The sequence below is a fragment of the Ursus arctos genome, unplaced genomic scaffold (assembly GCF_023065955.2).
Source record: "Ursus arctos isolate Adak ecotype North America unplaced genomic scaffold, UrsArc2.0 scaffold_16, whole genome shotgun sequence".
Lineage (NCBI taxonomy): Eukaryota > Metazoa > Chordata > Mammalia > Carnivora > Ursidae > Ursus > Ursus arctos.
In genome coordinates this window covers 6,991,343-7,011,508 of record NW_026622830.1, presented here as the reverse complement: position 1 = coordinate 7,011,508, position 20,166 = coordinate 6,991,343, and the positions used below count along the sequence as shown (strand labels likewise).

At 40.0% G+C, this 20,166-nt stretch overlaps 1 long non-coding RNA gene across 1 annotated transcript in view; it reads right to left on the bottom strand.

Annotated features, from left to right (window-relative positions):
• Positions 1-3,468: 3,468 nt before the first annotated feature.
• Positions 3,469-20,166, bottom strand: part of LOC130543759 (uncharacterized) — a 30,273-nt gene continuing 13,575 nt past the window's right edge. The window contains exons 2-3 of the long non-coding RNA XR_008959334.1: positions 4,023-4,106; positions 3,469-3,566 (exon numbers count right to left, since the gene is read on the bottom strand). This is a non-coding gene — a long non-coding RNA (uncharacterized LOC130543759). The remainder of the gene's footprint in view (positions 3,567-4,022; positions 4,107-20,166) is intronic.

Below are 20,166 nucleotides of genomic sequence, written 5' to 3'. Positions count from 1 at the left end.
TGACACTCTTCTCTCCCCAACTTGAAAACAAGTAGCATGAACAACGCTCAGAGAAGTTAATACCTTACACCTGGTCACGTAGGTGCTCTAAAGCAAAACTGCACCTTTCTCAGCCCTGAGTTCTTCACCCATCTGCTATACACAGATGCTTTTGTGCTTATTAAATATACACATTTGAAAAGCATTGCTGAACATAAAGTACTCTTTCTGTCACTATGACCTCTCTCAAGGTATTGAAAAAATAGACTCTATGCAAAGTTTTAACTTTATAAAGACTGAGAGCCACAATAATAAATCGTATCTGCTCACATTTATTTGTGCGTATCAATTATTAACGCAGCACGCAGCCTTCCAAATGGTTGATGAGGTCCTCAGTTCATACAAGTGCATTCAGTAACTTAATCATTGATCATGACACAACACACAGACTATTCTACCTTTGTCTCTAGCTTCAACTTTCTACTTCAATTAATACCATTTCCAGACATGTTACTGTACCTATTAAAAAATAAGTAATTGTTTTTTTGCAGGGCCGTGTAATTTAATTGAACTAGGATATGTGTCTTCCTTGCAGACTAATTAGGTTCTCAGCCACACTTCTATGTGATGAGAATATTAGGACTTCAAACAAAAAAATCATCCACATGGTTAGCTGTGAAGTCTGGGGAAGGAGGAGGACGCACTGGTGGTTCTTAGGAGCCAGAGCTTGACAACAGAAGGGAAGGTAATGGACATATTTTCCAGTGTTGGGATTTCCCATAATATTTGTGCCATGTGGTCACTCAGCACATGTTTAAAAAGAATCAGTGGAACCCTACCTAGACTTCTATTTATCCTCAGACTGCTTTAGCTTATGATTATTCTCACATTGAGCAGAAGCCTGACTCTTGAAACTGTTTACTCTCTGACTAAAGGCTGGGTAGAAGCTACTTGATTAGGTTGGGATTAAATATTTTATTAGTTCTGCCCTAGCCTTTGAGCTGACCCAGCTGGCACCAAGTGACACAGACAAGTGTTCCCTTTTGAGGCCTGCCCAGTGACAGGCTTAAACAAAGAAAGTTGTCTTTGATTTATGCCACTAACTTTTGGGATGGTTTGTTGTACAGCAGTAGCTAACTGAAACAATTAAAATAACATTTTTTTTATCATCCATTTAACAATTATTTACCAAGTACCTACTTAGTGTCAGGACTGTTCTAGTTGCTGGGTATTTAGCTGTGAGGAAGACAAATCTTCCTCATGGAGCTTATATTGCAATGGGGGTAGATAAAAATAAATAAATATACAGAGAGAGAGGGAGCATAGAACATAAATATCAACTGATAACGCTGGAAAGAAAAGTAAAAAGCAGAGGGGTAGAGATTGCCAGAGGTTAGGAGGGATACTATTTTGCATAGGGTTGTTTGGGACAGAGACCTTGGTGAAATCAAGGAGCAAGTTAAGTTGATGTCTGGGGCTAGAATGTTTTAGGCAGAAGGGAAGCAAGTGTGAACTTCCTGAGGCAGGCAGGTGTCTGATGTATCCCAGGGAAGGCAAAGAGGCCAGGGTGACTACAGTACAGTGGGCAGAAGGGATACATGGTCAGGGACTAGGTCAGAATGAATATTGGAGGCCAAGTTACAAGAGCCTTGAAAAGTCAGCATTGTCTTGTGTGTGAGATGGGAAGCCAGGGAGGGTTTGGATGAAGTGTAGTGACTTGGTATGACTTACATTTAAAAAGATTACCAATGAGGACCAAGGGTAGAGTCAGGACTTACATTTAGAAGGATGACTAATGGTCATACATTTAGAAAGACCAAGGGTAGAGACAGGAAGACCTTCTAGGAGGTTATTGCCAAGAGTAGAGAGGAGAGTCACTGGTGGTCTGGGGAGGCTAGCAGTAGTTGAGGTTGTAAGAAGTGGTCAGACTAACATAACATAATAAAAAATTATTATAAAAAAAGATTAGTATCATAATGACTATGGGGTAATGTTTTTACAGTTGGAAACATACATTCACATACGCAATGCATTCAAACCTCAGCATTCCTCAGCACAGTTATTGTTGCTAGTATTGTTGGAAGGAATTAAACATTCACACAAAACAAATGACAGCCCCCAAATCATATTATAGACAGTTCTTGATTTAGGGAACTAAGGGAGCTGGTTTGACTGAGGGTTTCTCTCCTTTACCACGGTGTAAAAGCCATATGCACTCAGTAGAAACCATACCTTGAATTTTGAATATGCCGTCTGATCCTCTCTCGTGATGCTGGGCAGCTCCCAGTCAGCCATGCGATCACGAGGGTCAACAACCGGTACGCGGACGACCATCCTGTACCAGACATCCCTTCTGTCTCTCACTTTCAGGGCAGTATTTTATACATTACATGATAGAGTCAACACTGGGTTATAAAGTCAGCTTGTATTAGGTGATTTTGTCCAACTGTAGGCTAACAGAAGTGTTCTCAGTACGTGTAAGGGAGGTGAGGCTAAGCTGTGATGTCCAGTAGGCTTGGTGTATTGAATGTATTTTCAATTTACCACATTTTCCATTTATGATGGATTCACCAGAGCATATAACCCCATCAAGTCAAGGAGAATCTGTATACATATATCTTTTTGTCTCTCCTCACTAAATGAATAAGATTAAGTTTCAAATATAGACTTCCCAACTTTCTATTATATTTTAGTAGATAGATAGATAATATTGCTTTCCTGATTTAAAATTCAAGCTTAGTGCATTATCAGTACCTGAAAAAAATGCACAAAAATTTAAATGAAATAACTCATGATCGAGTTACTCTGAGATATCATTGTCGGCATTTTGGTGTGTTCTCATGCTATCGTTCTAGTACCTTAACCTATTATAGCATATGCTCTATATATTGTTTAATAAGCAACATTTTAATTTAACAATGTTCCATGATATTTTCTCCATGAGTCTAGTATTATTTTGATTAATCTGATTATGAGTGGCTGCCTGGTCTCCATATGCTACTATTTATTAATTCCTCTATTGCTAGACATTTGAATTTTTTTTAATTCTGGTATTTCATTATTATATGTTGAAGCCCAGATACTCTTCTCTAATTATATCAAGAATATAAAACATGTTTTATAAGGTAATTTGCCACTTACAACTGCTGTTTCTTTCTTTCTACCAAGAAATTGTTTTAACCAGTTTTCATCAGACCGTCTTAGATATTTTTAGAGCTATCTCAATCATATATTTGATTGATTTCTTTTAATATGTTAATTGTGAGAAGAGAACATATTTAATAAAAGAAATGGTCTGCTGCTACTAGAGTTTTTTGTGACATTTGAAATTTTTAAAAACATTTACTACCGTAAGTAATCTACGATGAACACTTATATGTTAAAATTTTGCTAAGATGGGCAATGCTGTCTTTGAAGATAAATTCCTAGAAATGAAATTTCTGGATCAAATTATACAGTTTTATTTTAAAAACACATTAATAGGTCATTCTCTGTAATATTAAATATAATATTAAATTCCTACCATCAAGAGTCTGAAGGGGTCTCGTTCCCCATAATCACATCAACACCCAGTATTGTGCTCATCTCTGCCAATGGAAAAGGGAAAATGGCTCATCATAACATTACTTACAACAGTTAAACTCAATGTTTCACTAAATATTTGACTATAGGAAATTGATTTTATTAATTGTGGAATATTCAAGCAACATAATGTCATCTTGACACAACTGAAATAGAGAGTCCCCTGAGTATTATCCCATTTTACGGCCATGTCTATTAAGATTTAAACAAGTGTTTCTCAGAATGCAAGATAAATATAGCACTGGTGACCCTGACATGGTTTTAGATGGTACATAGACACAGTATTATTAAATTAAATCAAATAATGAGAAATTTGGTCCCTTTTAATTTCCCTTTCAATTTCTGTAATGCTAATTTTAACTCTTTTCTAATGCCAAATAATCTCCCTTTTGATTAAAAAGAGAAGGCTTATTATTAATAATTATTTAATTTTGAATAGCAATAATAGAGTGAAAACTTACCTAGCGCGTTATTATATGCCAGGCATTATTCACAGTGCTTGACATTTATTAACACATTTAATCTTCACAACTGCGTCAGATGACCTGTAGAAATGCAATGCTGTTGTTTTATTTCATTGTAAATTTTTGTGCCATTACCTTCTACATATAGCAAATGATACTTCTATTTAGTTTTTAATAAATGTATTTAGGTTTAAAAAATCACTTGATTAAAAGAACATCAATCTAATAATAGTACCTGGTTATACGAGAAGTCATAAAAGTGACAGGCGTAAGACTGAAGTTTGGTGACCATGGGTCTAGAATAACAGTTCACAAAATTTAATATGCGTTCACCCAAAGAGCTTGTTAAAATACAAATTCTGATCCAGTAGGTCTGACGTGAGCTGAGAGTCTGCATTTTTAATGAGTGCTGCTGGTCTGGTGGACTCAACTTTGGAACTTAAATCCTGTGGACTCAGGATCTAAGAGCCTGTCAGCTACTTACCCACGTCTATTCAACAGGTGAAGATAGTTAGGGGAGACTAGAGTCAGACCCTGGTTACTTGCATGCTGATGTAACATCATTGCCTATAATGCTAACTCATTTGATAATGCAAAATATTCATCCATGATGTATGCATCTGAAGAAACTTCTGGGACTCATTACATTTTCCCATCGGCGCTGAATCAGGAAAATTTTTAAACCACTTTTTTAAAACACTAATCCTCCAAACAATAGGATTGACATCAGCTCCGAACAATTATTTCCCTTTTATTGAACGAGAGTGGTTTCCTCCAGTCAGAATCCATAACCTATAATTGGAGCTAATGCAGTGAAATCTGATTCACTTCCCTTTTAAAGGGTGAGTTAGGACAGCCATTTCTTAATTGCTTTTTAATCAAATCTTTTAATTCCTAACTCACCTTACTGGAACCTTACTGGATCAAATGCCTTCAGACTGTAATAAAAACTTATTTCTCTGTGAGACAATCAGACCCATTCACCTCATCAGCACTGAGCTTGTCAGCTAACACAAGGTGACAGAGCCTGACATTACACTGTTCGCTACAGTGAAAGTCAAGCAGCTATCCATGTTCCGCAGCTGCCACGTCTCCTTTATAAAATATTCATTCACGCTATGTCATTCTTTATTCAGCTGCCAAAAATGAAACAGTCGAGGAACCTTCCAGTCATCAGAATGCAACCGTTGCCCATGCAGGCATATGTCAACGCATCTACAATTAATTTGGAGTGTAGATCCCTTGCACTTTTGTCAATAGTTTTAAAAATGATCAGGAAAAGGTGGCCTGGCGATACCTTCCAACCAGGCTTTCATTCACCCATCGTTGTGAGGATGAGATCATATACATTGGAAAGAAACATTTTTTTTTTTAGTTGTGGCAAAATACACTTAACGGTACCATCATAACCATTTTATTTTATTTTTTTTTTAAACTGTGTTCTTTTTTTTTTTTTTAAGATTTTATTTATTTATTCGACAGAGATAGAGACAGCCAGCGAGAGAGGGAACACAAGCAGGGGAGTGGGGGAGGAACAAGCAGGCTCATAGTGGAGGAGCCTGATGTGGGGCTCGATCCCATAACGCCGGGATCACGCCCTGAGCTGAAGGCAGACGCTTAACCGCTGTGCCACCCAGGCGCCCCCATCATAACCATTTTAGGTGTACAATTCAGTGGTGGTAAATACAGGGACATTATGGTGCAACCCATCCCCAGAGCTCTTTTCATCTTGAAAAACTGAAACTCTGCCCCCATTAAATGGAAACTCATCTCCCCCTCCTCCTCCAGCCCCGGTAACTGCCATTTCCCTTTTTTTGTTTTTATAAACACAACTCACAGAGGTGGAATCTACAGTATTTGTCTTTTTTGTTGCTCGCTTGTTTCACTGAGCATAATGTCCTCAAGGTTCACCCATGTCGTAGCAAGTGTCAGATGGTCCTTCCTTTTTAAAGCTGGATAACATTCCACTGTAGGGATGGACCATGTTTGTTTATCCATTCGGGAATCAGTGGACGTTAGGGTTGTGTTCACATTTTATCTACTGTGCATAATGCTGATATGAGCACGGGTGTGCAATATCTCCTCAAGACCTCACTTTCAAATCCAGACTGTTCTTCACAGCGGCTGCACCATTTGACATTCCCGCCAACAGCCCACACAGGTTCCAGTTTTCCCACAGCCTCACCAACATTAATGATTTTTCTGGCAGTTTGTTTTGTGTTGTTACAGTAGCCATGCTAAGGGGGTGAGGTGGGATCTCAATGTAGGGAAAGGAATATCTTTAAAAAGACGCAGAACATGGGGCAGCTGGGTGGCTCAGTCAGTTAGGGGTTCCACTCTTGATTTCGGCTCAGGTCATGAACCCGGGGTCATGGGATCGAGCCCAGCGTTGAGCTCTTCTGCTTTATATTCTGTCTCCCTCCCCCTCTGCCCCTCCCCTTGCTTGTGCTTTTAATTAGCTAATTAATAAATAAAATCTTTAAAAAGAAACAGAACCCCATGGAGACAGCACGGAGGAGATGGGTTCTCGCGTATACACAGTAGGCAAAGATGGCGCGGTCCTGCCCTTGGAGATCTCATGATCCAATGTCAGGAATTTTACAAGAAAAACAGAAACAGAAGCTCTATCTGGCCAGGAGCTTTTGGTTAATTACAGCCACTCATTTTGGCCTGGCCTTCACTCCCACAGATAGCCAATGAACCCCAGAGAGGGATTCGAGGCAGTTGGGATTCATCCCAACTCATTTCTAAAGCAAAGAAAACAACTCAAATCACTCTAGCGTGAGGGAAGAGAATCATGATTTTCAAATAATATGTCATTGTTACTGCTTTTCAGAGTTTTGTATGTTATTTTATTGCCTTGACAAAAGAAAATTATCCCTAATTCCTCCCTTAGGCTCCACAGAGTGTAGGTATATTTCTCCCTTGACCCCAAGTGGAAACATGAATGAAGGGAATTATGACTTAAAGCTGTATAAGTTAGTTATCATCAGAATAATGCGACACAAACACACACGTACACACTCACAGCCAAATTCACTGTCTTAGAACAAAAATTATTCCTTCTTATAGGTAAGACTTAAGTCAGCTGGGGCATGGTTATTCTAGGCTGGGCTGGGCTGGGCAGCTCTGCAATATGCTGCCACCCCTGGAGTGGACCGGGGTATTCTCAGGTCTGGGTGACTCCTCTCCACATGGCTCTCATCCTTCTTGGACCAGTGGTCCAGCAAGACATGTGCCTCTTGTGGCAGGAGCAGATGCACAAGAGGAAAAGCAGAAGTGCCATACTGATGTTCCCCAAGGGATATTGGCCAAAGCAAGTAGAGCTTAAAGTCAAAATATGGTGATTGAACAGTGGCAAAGGGGTAGGTGCATGGAGGAGAGAAGAACAGGGGCCATTCCTCCAGTCAACCATCTCAGCTACCATTTCCTGCCCCTTCTCTATGTGTCCACTTTCTGAAGAAACTGTAAGGAGAGTCTATCCTCCATGATTCTAGGCCATTGAGAGTTAGGTGGTTCCATTTCTTCCTCATTTTGTGGGTATTCTCCCCTCTGCCATATAGGGATCCTTTTTCTGGCCCTATCATCATGAAAACTGAAGTTGCTCTCAAATTGAAATAGTTTTGACTCTGACAGAATATAGAAAATATTCAACCATGTACAGAGTAGTAAAGGCACTCCTTCTTCTTTCTCTAAGAACCTTTCCTGGGAAGCAGTGCTTTGTGCTCACTCAGGTCCAAGCTTCCCTCCAGTAGCTCTGAGCACCAGGAATAGCCGCATCCAGGCACCAGCGACAGCAAAGGACTCTTCTAAATGGCAAACTAGTCAGCTAAGATGAATGGAAAGGTCCATGTGCGACTCATTTTCCATACAGAATGTGCATCCCTAGAACAATACAAATAAATTCTCTCAATTGCCCCCAGTCTTGGGACATATGTGGAGAATGTGCTGGTTTTGCAGAAGAATTTAAATTAATAGGTGTGACCTTCCAGTGACTCGTCCTGCATTCTCATAAATTTGTTCTGTTTGCTAACAATGCTCCAGTGAGAGACATTCTGGAAGTTTCTAGCATGAAAACCCACAAATTTGGCATGATTTTATAATTCAAGGAGTCTATTAAAAATAAAATAAAGCAGGGACTGTAACTTCCCAGGATGCCTTCATGTTTTGGTGGTGTTTGGAAATTATTCATAAAACACATTTTGGAGTTAAAATACCCCCCCTTTTTTTTCCAGAAGCAAATTCTTTGGTGGTGTTATTAAACACCAAGTAATGTCCTGACAAATTGCTGATGAATCCTTCCTGCAGACCCAGCTGTGTGAACAGCATTGCTGGTGGGGAAATGAGAATGTTTTCTGATGCCTTATGGAGCCCAAGCTGCAAAACTAATATTTCTATGTTCATTTCTTTCTATTTTCTTCTGTTGTGCATGATATTGGAGGCACAGCAGTTGGAATTTGACAGGAAGGGAATATTTAAAGCACAGACAAAATGGCTCTCTTTGCTCTAGCATGTCAGTTCATTTGTGAGAATCTGTCAGCCACTGGCATCGGCCCTCTTCTTGGGGTTCTCAGTTTTGCTCACACCTTCTAAAATAAAGCTAATATACTCAGTACACAGCATATTAAATTCTGCAAATGGCACCGAGTCGAACTATAATATCTAGCGAATGCAAACTGCCTGCCCTCAGGGACCTTGTCCATTCTCCTCATTGCTCTACCCAGTATTCTGCCCATTGTAGGTACTCAAAAAATGTTCATTGAATAAATAAATGAATGGTGGCTATACATCACCACTTCTGTTCTGAAAGTATCTCAGCCTGTCGAGAAAGCTCCTTAGCCATATGATGAATCACTGACTACAGAGAAAATGTTTTCACTCTAGCTGGCATTCAAGGCTTTCCACGTTCCAGCTGACCGTCTTTATAGCTGCCATATGCTCTCTGGGTGCTACTCTATGGAAACAGTACAGCGTAGCAATTAAGGGCTAGCGTTGGTGTCCTACTAGGACCTGGTTCAAATCACAGCTCCATTTACACCGGCTGTGTTGGTTTGAGAAAATTCCCCAGCATCTCCATTCTCAGTTTCTGCATCTGCTAGAGAAAATAACAACAAAAACTTCATCTGGTCCATGTGAGGTTTAAATGTGTTAACATATGTGCAACCAGTACGTTGAACAGATGTGAATGTGGTCATAATCAAAATTCAATTGTATTTTTTTTCCTGTTGTCCTTTTAAAATGTACTCGTTGGCAGTAATCTCTCCTTGCTCCTTATAAAAGAGGAAAAGTCAGTTCCCGTCTTCAAGACAATCAAGGTTTGTTCAGGGAAAGAGGTAAAAGGCTGGTGATGGAAATACAAGACAGACCCAACTACTCTGTCTCCCAACTGCAGGGAATCCATTCCAGAGTTCTCTCATGGGTCCTGTCAGCCTGGGGGCAAGGGGACCTCATCATCATTCTTTTCACAGAATTGTCTCTCTGGTCACCTTAATTTCTTTCTTTCTTTTTTTAAAGTTTTATTTATTTATCTTAGAGAGAGAGAGAGTGGGGGGTGGGGGCAGAGGGAGAGGGAGAGAGAAACTTAAAGAGACTCCACGCTGAGTGCAGAACCCAACACAGGGCTTAATGCCATGATCCTGAGATTATGACCTGAGCCAAAACCAAAAGTCAGATGCTCAACCAACTGCACCACCCAGGTGCTCCCCTAGTCACCTGGTCACCTTAATTTCTAAGGTTCGAGAGCTATGCAGCAGGTTCTGGATCCTTTCCTTTCAAAACCTCCATAAGCAGCTCACACCCATTGTGGGGCCTGATATCCACTATGTTGGCAACCCAGGTAAAACTAAAGCCAGATGAGCCCCATTATTGTACCTTGTTACAACCCTAAAGCACTTTTCGTAACTTTCATACAAGTGCTTCAAAAGCCCCTCATCATTGTTAATGTCCTTGGTAAGTCTGTAGGGAGACTCTCTTCCAGCAGATGTTTCCACTCAGAAGGGCCCTTCCCACATCTTTCCAGCTCAAGATGTGATTTGAACACTGTGCTGGGACACACATGGCAAAGATAGTTAGAGGACATCCGACCTAAGACCTAGTGGGATGGACTGACAGGAGGGTTGGAGAGAAAAATACGGAATTCTTGTTGGAGTAACATTTGAGCTGAAGCTGTAAGGATAAGTAGCACTCAGACAGTTAGAACAGAGACAGAAGGCTTCCAGCAGGGAAAGGCTACATAGGCAATTAATCTCCTATTAACTTATAATATCTCAAACTATCATTGACATTCTTCTTCCATGTTTTATTTCACATGAGAATGGTTTTATTTTCTCCATTACGCGCATCTACCCACTAAATAAGTTCTCTTTAAAGAGAGCTATATTCTCTATGTTTCTAGGAAAGACAATGTTATTGGCCCCAAATAGTAAGGATTTCTATAAGCAGATCCCTCAATTGTTTGATTCATATAATTAGTGGGCTGTGATTAAAAGCAGAATCATTGACTATTTTTTCTGTCATCCTTCCGGATCAGGGTCAGGATCTGTTCAGCTCACCATTATTTATCCCCAGAACCCAGTACCATGTCTCTTCCTCAGGGAAATACTATATGACAAAGTGAATGAACAGGAAGTAGTTTGGCCTCTTGATGAATATAGCTGCTGGTCAGAAAATTCTGAGGCTCACCAATCCCTGCATTTGTCCTCTTCTTGAGCACTTAGCAAAATCTGAGCATAGAACAAAATTGTATTTCCCAACCCTTTTATAGTGACGCTTTATAACATGGCTGAGTTATGGCCAAGAGAATGCAGGCAAAATGGCAGGCATCACTGTCAGGACTGTACCATACACACCTCCTATGCACAATCTCCTCTCCTTTACTCTCCCCTCCTCTCCGCTCCCCTCCCCTTCCCCCTTCTTCTCCTCCTCTCTCATCTCTTCTCTTCTCCTCTCCTCTCCCCTCTCCAAAGGTCCATGGAGGCCTCATATTGAAGACAGTTATGATGGAAGGAACCTGAGTCTCTAAATAACTACATGGAGCAGGTTTCCACCTATCCCTCCCTGTCAGTCAAGAAAGCATTGGAGAAAAGTAGAGAATACTTATACTCAGGAAAATGAGGCACATAGATGACTTTTTAATTGCTTGTTTTTAAAGACACGTTTTTATTTTAATGCATGATAACAAGTACCTTCCATTTATGGTAAATTTATTTGAAGGAGTGATATAAAATTTCTTTATCAGATAAACATATTCAACTAAATATTAAGTAAATAATATGTGGATGTTCATATGACAAAATAAAATTTAAGGATGGAATTCCAGGCAATATTGCCTTAGAAAAGTATAATTTCAAACCGCATTGGCTTTATTGCTGCGTTTTTGTTTTTGTTTTTGTTTTTGCTTTTGTTTTTGTTTTTGTTTTGAGATCACTATTCTGTGAGGGGGCAAAGAATGGCTCCTCCATGAGGATGATGTATCTTCCAGATTATAGTGAGGAAAAGATAAACTATAAAGGTATTTCAACAGAGAGAATTTAATGTAAGGAATTTGTTTAAAGGTGTTGGAAAATTGGGGGCACCTGGGTGGCTTAGTGGGTTAAGCATCCAACTCTTGATTTCAGCTCAGATCATGATCTCAGGGTTGTGAGTTGAGCCCCGTGTTGTCGGCCTCCATACTGGGTGTGGAGCCTGCTTAAGACTCTCTCTCCCTCTCCCTCTGCCCTTCCCCATATCTCTCTAAATAAATAAATAAATAAATAAATAAATAAATAAATAAATAAAGGGTGTTGGCAAATTGAACATCTAAAGGAGGGCAGTGATGTCACATAGAGATAGTAACGACACCCACAAGAAGGTGTGGAGGAGCAGAAGAAGTGGTTGGAGTTACAAGAATCTAGAAGGAGCCTTGAGGAACAGCCCCCTTGGAGCTGGTACTCAATCCTGAGGTGCAAGACTGGCTGGATTTAGTGCCCCATATGCTTGGCAGAGGAATGACCATTGCCTGAATGGTCTGAAATCCCTAAGGGGTCATATAAGGCCACTTTTGGGTATGGGTACCCACGGATTTTCTAATTGAGTACCAAAGAAGTGATGGATCCTTGGTCACTCTTCTTAACCTCAGTATCAAACTGCAACTCATTTTAGGGAAAAGACATCATCCTATGATTTTTTTCTATCCTAAAATTTTCCTTTTTGATATGTAAGGACAATTTCTGCCTTGGTATTCTTCCTTCTAGCTGACAGTCAGATTGGTCAACAGGTACCTAATATGTGACCTAAGGCAGAAAGATAACCCTTGCAACAGAGCCAAGCTCCTGGCCAGAGCAAAAGTGACCACGGATAGAGACAGACTTTTGATGCCTCGTAGATGACTCATGGCGTGGGGCCACTCTGGTGATACTTCAATCCCCGATTTCCTCTTTTTTGTTGTTTTGTATTTAATAGGATAGACAAGCAAACCCATAATAATAAAGTTAACTATATGAACCTACATAGCAAAAATATATATGCTTAGAAATCCAATCACTTTTTTTTTTTTTTTTGGTATAATATGATTTTGCAACAATACTGGCAAAAATTTAGGGGCCAGAGTGGAACTTTCAACCTACGAGGTTGGGCCAGGATCAGGTTTGGGAAACAGTTGTTACTGAAATTTTGTTTACAAAGACACAGAACTTAGTCATTCAGAACATGGGCTCCAACGACGGATTGGGTAGGCTTAGATCATAACTCTGCAGCGTATTAGGGGGGAAGTTACTTAACTTCACTGCGATTCAGGTTTCTCATCTGTAAATGAGGTTAATAATAGGAGGACTTTGATGAAGACTGAGTTCATGTATATAGAATGTGCTGTGTTCTTTCGTGCTCCCTCGTACACACACATTTGAAACCCAAAATAAGATCATAAGAATAATAAACTAAGAGTCACAACTCATATAAACTGCATTTAGCATGCCATTCTCTATGTGAAGTGCTTTTTATACAGTTGCAGGACAAGTCTATGAGGTAGAAATCATTAGCCTAGAGTTTGATTTTTCTATAGCGGAGGAAGCTATGTTTCTTTTACAGCAGAAATAGGAGTCTGTACAAGGTACCAAAATGCAAGTAATGGATCTGGGATTTGAAGACTGGTTTCTCTGATTCCAAAACCTCTGTTTTTAAGTCGCGGGGCTTCATTGCCTAAATCTTCAATTATTGAAAAAATTTTAAAGTAAATTACAGTATATCCATACAAAGGAACATTGTGCAGTTGTAAAAAGTAGTGTTACAGAAGTATGATTATTTGTACTAAAAGAGAGACAAGCTATAATCTTTGAAAAAGAAACAGTTTGCAGCATAGAATGTTTACTTTGATCACATTTTTCTTAAAAATGCAAATGTGTGTGTACTTCAGAAAAAAATTGAAGGTGTTTATAGAAAAGTGAATGATGATTATCTCTGACTGAAGAATTGGGGTATTTATTATCTTTCAGAGAGCTATGTTTATTTTTATAAAAGAGAACATATATTACCCTGGAAACCCATTTATACATTTTTCTTTAAATCACTTAATTTTGTAGATTGCTATGTTGGAAATGCATGTAGCCATTTAGGAGCATACTTGAATAAATATTTCATTAAATTGGAAAATTTTCATGATACAATGGACATACTATAATCATGCTCTTCACTATGAACTCAGTTTTATTATAAACACTAAATACAGGGGCGCCGAGGTGGCTTAGTCAGTTAAGCATCAGACTCTTGATCTCATCTCAGGTCTCGATGTCGGAGTCATGAGTTCAAGCCCCATGTTGTACTCCACGCTGGGCATGGAGCCTACTTAATTTAAAAGAAAAAAAAAACTAAATAAATAAATAAATTATAATGTTAAATGTTACTAAAAGCAAAATATTATATGTTGGAAGTCTCTGGATATGGAATTCTAACTGATTTTTTTTCTTATACTTTTTTACAGTTTTCTAACTTTCTAGAATTAGAAAAAAACATGATCAGAGTATACATTCTATTTTACAACCTGCTGCCAGAGTAGCACCCCCGGATGAGGAATCTGTTGCCTCCAAAATCCAAATATACCCTTGAGGCATTGTGCTTTTTACTTGGTCATAGGAACAACCAGATGCAACTGTCCTTCACCTCGTATGGGATACCTTTTTTTTTTTTTTTTTGGAGTAGGCGCCATGCTGGGCATGGAGCCCAACTTGGGGCTTGAACTCATGACCCTGAGATCAAGATCTCAGATGCGATCAAAAGTTGGACGCTTAACCAACTGGATCACCCAGGCGCCCCTTCGAAGGGATATCTCAACATGCCCCACACTATTGGCCCCTAGACATTTCACAGAGGTAGAAGGCCCCTGAATATTAGTCAGATTGATTCCCCATCCTCTGACACACAGCTCTCTTACCAAAAACTCTAGAGTGGTTGCTACTTCTTGCTCACTGGGTCCAATCAGTATGATGTCATCAATGTAATAGACAAATGTGATGTCGTGTGGAAGGGACAGGTGATCAAGATTCCTGCAAACTAAATTATGGACAATTAATATACCTCCGAGGTAGGACAGTGAAGGTACATTGCTGGCCTTGCGAGCTGAAAGCAAACTGCTTCTGGTGGTCCTTGTGGCCAGGTCTGGAGAAAGATGTGTTTGCCGGATCAATAGCTGCTTACCAGGTACTAGGGGGTGTGTTAATTGGCTCAAGCAATGAAATCACATCTGGCGCAGCAGCTGCAATTCACCACCTGGTTAAGCTTATGACAATCCCCTGTCATTCTCCAAAAATTAGTTGTCTTCTGCATAAGCCAAGTAGGAGACTTGAATGGGGATGTAGTAGGAATCACCAATCCGGCATCTTTCAAGACCTTCACTGTGGCACTAATCTCTGTAATACCACCAGGGAAGTATTACTTTCGATTTATGGTCTTCCTGGGTAGAGGCAGTTCCAGTGACTTCCACATGGCCCTTCTCACCTTAATGGCCCTCACTTCATAGGCAGCAAACCAACATGGGAATCTGGCAGCTGCTAAGTCTGTCTATTCCAGTTATGTATTCTAAAACTGGGGAATTAACCACAGAATGGGTAAAAGAGCCCACTGGACCCACTGTGGGATGAACTTGGCTAAACCTCCATTGGTCACCTCTCCTGTCTGTGCTCCAACTGTGACTGCAAGGCCACAGTGACACTCGGGGTCTTCTGGAACCTGTGTCAGTCCAGAGTCAGCATCCAGTAGTCCCCAGAATGTCGGATTATCTCCTTTTCCCCCCTGCAAAGTCACCCTGGTGAAAGGCCTAGGTCCCTTCTGGGAAGGCTGAGAGATAAGTTACTAGTATATATACTTGACTGGGCTGCAGGATGCCCAGATGGCTAATAAAACATTGCTCTGAGTATGTCTGTGAAGGTGTTCTAGAAGAGATTAGCATTTGAATTAGACTGAGTAGAGAGGACCACCCTCCCCACTGCAGGTGGGCATCACACCACCCATTAGAAGCCTACACAGAACAAAGGGGTAGAGGAAGGGTGAATTCACCCTCTCAGCTTGAACTGAGACATCCATCATTCTCCTGCCCTCAGACATCGGCTCTCCTGGTTCTTGGGCTTTCAGACCCAGACTAGGATTTATACCATTTGTCTCTGTTTCTCAGGCCTTTGGACTTGGGCTGAATTTTACCTGGACGTCCAGTTGCAGAGGACAGATTTTCAGACTCCTCAGCTGACATAACTGAGTGAGCCAATTCCTATAATAAACATCCTCTCGTATGTACACATGTATATCCTATTGTTTCTGTTTCTCTGGAGAATCCTGACTAATACACAGAGGCTGGGACATCTAAGATCAAGGGACCAGCAGATTGGGTGTCTGCTGAGAGCCTATCTTCCTGGCTTGTCGATGGCAGTCTTTGCATCGTATCCTCACCTGGCAGAGAGTGAAAGCAAGCACACTAAGAACACTAATTATATAGAATTTTCTTCTTTTAAGAACATCTCCCAACACCATCACACTGGGGATTAGGGTTTCAACATAGGATTCCCAGAGGCTGCCAACATTCAGGGCATAGCAGTGGGCAAGTGGGGGGTGGGGGGGTAAGCTCTAGACAGAACTCTAATGAGGTCAGGTGACGTGAGGGGTTGTGTATCTGCATCTGTGCAATTGGTACATCCCCAAAAGCACTTTTGATGGCAAATCTGCTTTGTGAAATAAATGGACATGGGCTGAATACATACCTCTACTTTGAAATATACCAGTTAACAGCTCCATATACATATCTGAGTAGCCATTTTATTAGGACTTGTGTTCCTTAATTGATGTGTATTTTTGAGTGGATGCTAAAATTTCTAGATAAACTCTGACAAGCATCAGCTCCAGGGTTTCACTAGTAAGTAAGCTGAACAGTTGTCCATCAAAGACATGCACTCCATTCTCCCTTTAAAGGAGAACAATTTAACAAGTGGCAGTGGAATTTTTTCTCTTCTTGCATGCAAAAAATATTTTACTTGGCTTGCCACACCTTAATTTCAACCCAAATTGTGCGTTATTTTTATATTGTTTCGAAACCACCCAGGTGCCACGTCTCAAAATGAGTTGGAACATAATCAATTACTCATCGATGACTAAGAATACTTTTCTTACTCTTCCTTCCTCTTCACAGAGGCTGACATTCACTTCAGTAGAGCACAGTTTTGAGGCTTGGTTTTTAAGCTTTCTAAATGCATTCGCAAATAAATGTGACGTTCCCTGTAATTGAATAATGGAAACAGGAAAGGTTGGTTTATGTCAGAATAGGATTAAGCTCCATCATTATTTTTTCTATTTCTGTAGAAAGTGTAGGGCCAAGTTACAGCACCTAAGTGACCAGTAATAGTCTAGCACTTCAAGGAAAGAAGATGGTTGGATTGAGAAACATTGAATATCTAACGATCCTAATTGGTCTAGATCGTAGAGGAGACTCCTTCCACCTGTCCAGTTCTCTGCTGTCCTCAAGGCCTTTCTTGCAATCATTTGGTGCCTACATCACCATCAGTGTTAGAGAAATGGATTTTTACGTCCATGTGGGTTTTTTTAAATTCAGGCAGTATGAAGCGGTGATTAAATTGAAATATGAAAATGTGTAATTGACCAATCAGTTAATTAATCTGTTACTATTTCTGGTTAAATGACTGTCAGTGATGTTGCTGTACTGTATCCTCTCTAGCAGCCTTCTGGAATAGGAAGCCAACTGATTTGGGTTCAAATCATGGCTCTGTCACTTTCCTAAACTTTGACAAGTTAATCGACTTATCTGGGCCACCATCCCTTTTCTCCATTTGTAGAGTGGGTATAAAAAAGGGATACTCACCTCATGGGGTTGTTAGGAGGAGTAGAGATAATGGATGGAAACTGCATACGTGAGTGCTAAATACATGTTCGTTGTGGTTACTGCTAATGCTGTATAATTATTATTATCACAATCCGTAGCTGATTGGCACAGTTTCTGATATCTAATAAGTGATCAATGGATGCTTTCCTTTGCTTCCTCCTGTCCACTCAGGCCTCTCCTTACCTAGCATTCTCTTGAGACCAGCAAAGGATATAGTCAAGCATTCTCTTTTACTCTGAATTCAGATCACTAACAAAAGGTGAAGCCTTTACAGGCTGGTGTGGGCTTCACCCACACATCTGGCTGTCAGACCACAGTTCTAATTGGTCACCAGAATGCTTTTAGGAAATAATTACTTTCTTGCAAACAACCTTTGCATTTGGCAAAAAAAAAAAAAAAAAGAGGAATCAATCTTGTGTTCTGAATGGCTGAGCTCTCCGCTATATACAGAACAAGGCTCAGAATGGAAACAAAGCTATAAACAACAGCATCAGAAAATGCAGAAGCCTAGCTGTGGAGCACACAAATTCAGCACCTCTGGGAAATTAGACACATAGCTTCCTTTTAATTTAATCTCTCTTTGACTCTAAAGATCAGCTTCATCTGCTTTGTTCTTAAGAAAAATTTACGTTACAGTCAGAATTAAGTTTCCTGATACCATGTGAATGTGACCCTTGTCCCAGCTCTTTCCAGCAACTGTAATTTCGGTCATAAATACTTGCATACAAATGTTAAACAAATGCTCTGGGGAAAAGAAGAGGCAAGGGAAGTTGACTCCAGCTGTCTAAGTAAGTCATATCGATGACCAGCTTGGGATCATGTCATTGACCTTTGAAAATCCCCATTGCCTGTACCACCAGGCACCTCCAATTAAGCCAGGTTTTGTGTGGCTATGGTTGAATGTCAAGTGGATAAACAGACTCAAAGCAGAAACTGATACTGGATACTCCCATATTAAGGTGACAACATCACCATTATTTTGGTATCCTTCTCTATTAATATTCTATATGTCCATAGAACTTTGCGAAACACTTACATTCTAGCGTGCTATCCACTCTTAAAATATAACCCATGAAAGGTGTTTATTGCATTCATTTTCTTGGAAATGGAAACAGTAGCTCAGTGAGGCTGAATTATGTATGTTTGTATGACTTGACATGCCAGGTGAAAGCAAATGTGGAGTCAGTTTAGTATGACCATGAACAAAGCGACTTTGGGAGCTGGACTCCACCCATGTGGGCTGGAGAATGTCACTTAACATCCTAAGCCTCAGTTTCCATGTCCGCAAGAGATTATAATAAGACCTACCAAGGATTAAATGAATTGATTTGTGAAGACATTGCTCATAGTTCTTAGGTCACTGTAACAAAAACAATTGCAATAAATGATACTTTTAGTATCATTTAGTAGTTTCATTTTCACTCTGGAATTTTGTATGCAATGCATTTTTTCCTTTTCTGTCCTCAGCCACATATGCACAAAGTCCCTGACATGAGCATTTTCTATAGAGAAATCGAAACAATCTTTTCTAGTTCCCCAGCAAAAATAGAACCTCTTAAATTAGTTCATGATAATAGGCAAAACGATAGAAAACATTTTCAGCACTCACATAACTATTGCATTTGAGTCCAGGTTTTCTGGAATTATATGTGTGGATATTTGTTTAATCCCCATCAAAAACCATTTCATTTTAGGATGGGCATGCTCAAAATAGCCACACACACACACACACACACACACACACATACACACACACAATGTGTGTGGAGTCTTCTAGATTATTGACTTGAAAAAAAAATATTTTCAAATGTAGAATATCCTCCCAAAAGCTTTCTGACAGCAGGACAAGTTAGATTTCTCACAAAACAGTTTGGCCTCTAAAACAATCAGTTGCAAAATGCCAAAAGTAATCAGCAGGGATGATTCATGACTTCTACACCTGTTCTGAGGTAGAGAGAAGGAACAGTGGGTGGCAATTATACCAAGCAGCCATTTGGACTCTCCCTCCTTGTTGGCCAATTAACTCTAAAAAAGATCCTTTGAGTTGGTGAGAAAAAATGCCTAGGGCCTAAGTCTGGAAAATTCACAGGTGGGCATTCATGGGTGCATATTGAAATGTTCCCATCACCAGCCAAAGAGAGAGAGAGAGAGAAATACTATAAATAAGTTGGCTGGAAGAAAGCTGGCCATTTTTCAAGAGTCACCCCATTACGGGGTCTCTCAAAGCACAGCACATAGCTCACCTTTATGGAAATCACCCAAAGTACTTCACACAAATTCAGATTCCAGGGTCTTTCCTCAGAGGTACTAAATTGGAATCTTGGAGCACAGGGCCTTGAAATCTTCATTTCTAAAAGGAACCCAAAGTGGTACTATGTACAGTAATTTACAGTCACCGGCTTTGAAGCGCAAAGTAGAGCAGACATCAGCAGCTGAATGGGTTGAGTAAACTTGCGGGCACATATGGAGATCCTTTCTGATTATTCAGTTTAAAAAAGTCTTGGTGTTTGGTTGGGCTTCATTTCAGAATCACTCAGATCCTTTTCTAAATATTTCTCTTCTCCCTGTGTTCACAGTCCCAGGTTCCATCCTAGCACTAGCTCTCGCAGAAAATCTAGGGACCGTGACAGGAAGTCACTAAGCCAGCATGGTAAAATTCCTTTTACATTTCTCATGTGAGTGATGTAGTGACTCTTGGGTACATTACAAATACGTGCATTTGTGAGACTGTATGCACACACACACACACACAACTTTGAGTTGTCCAAGTGTAAAATTAAAAAAATATAT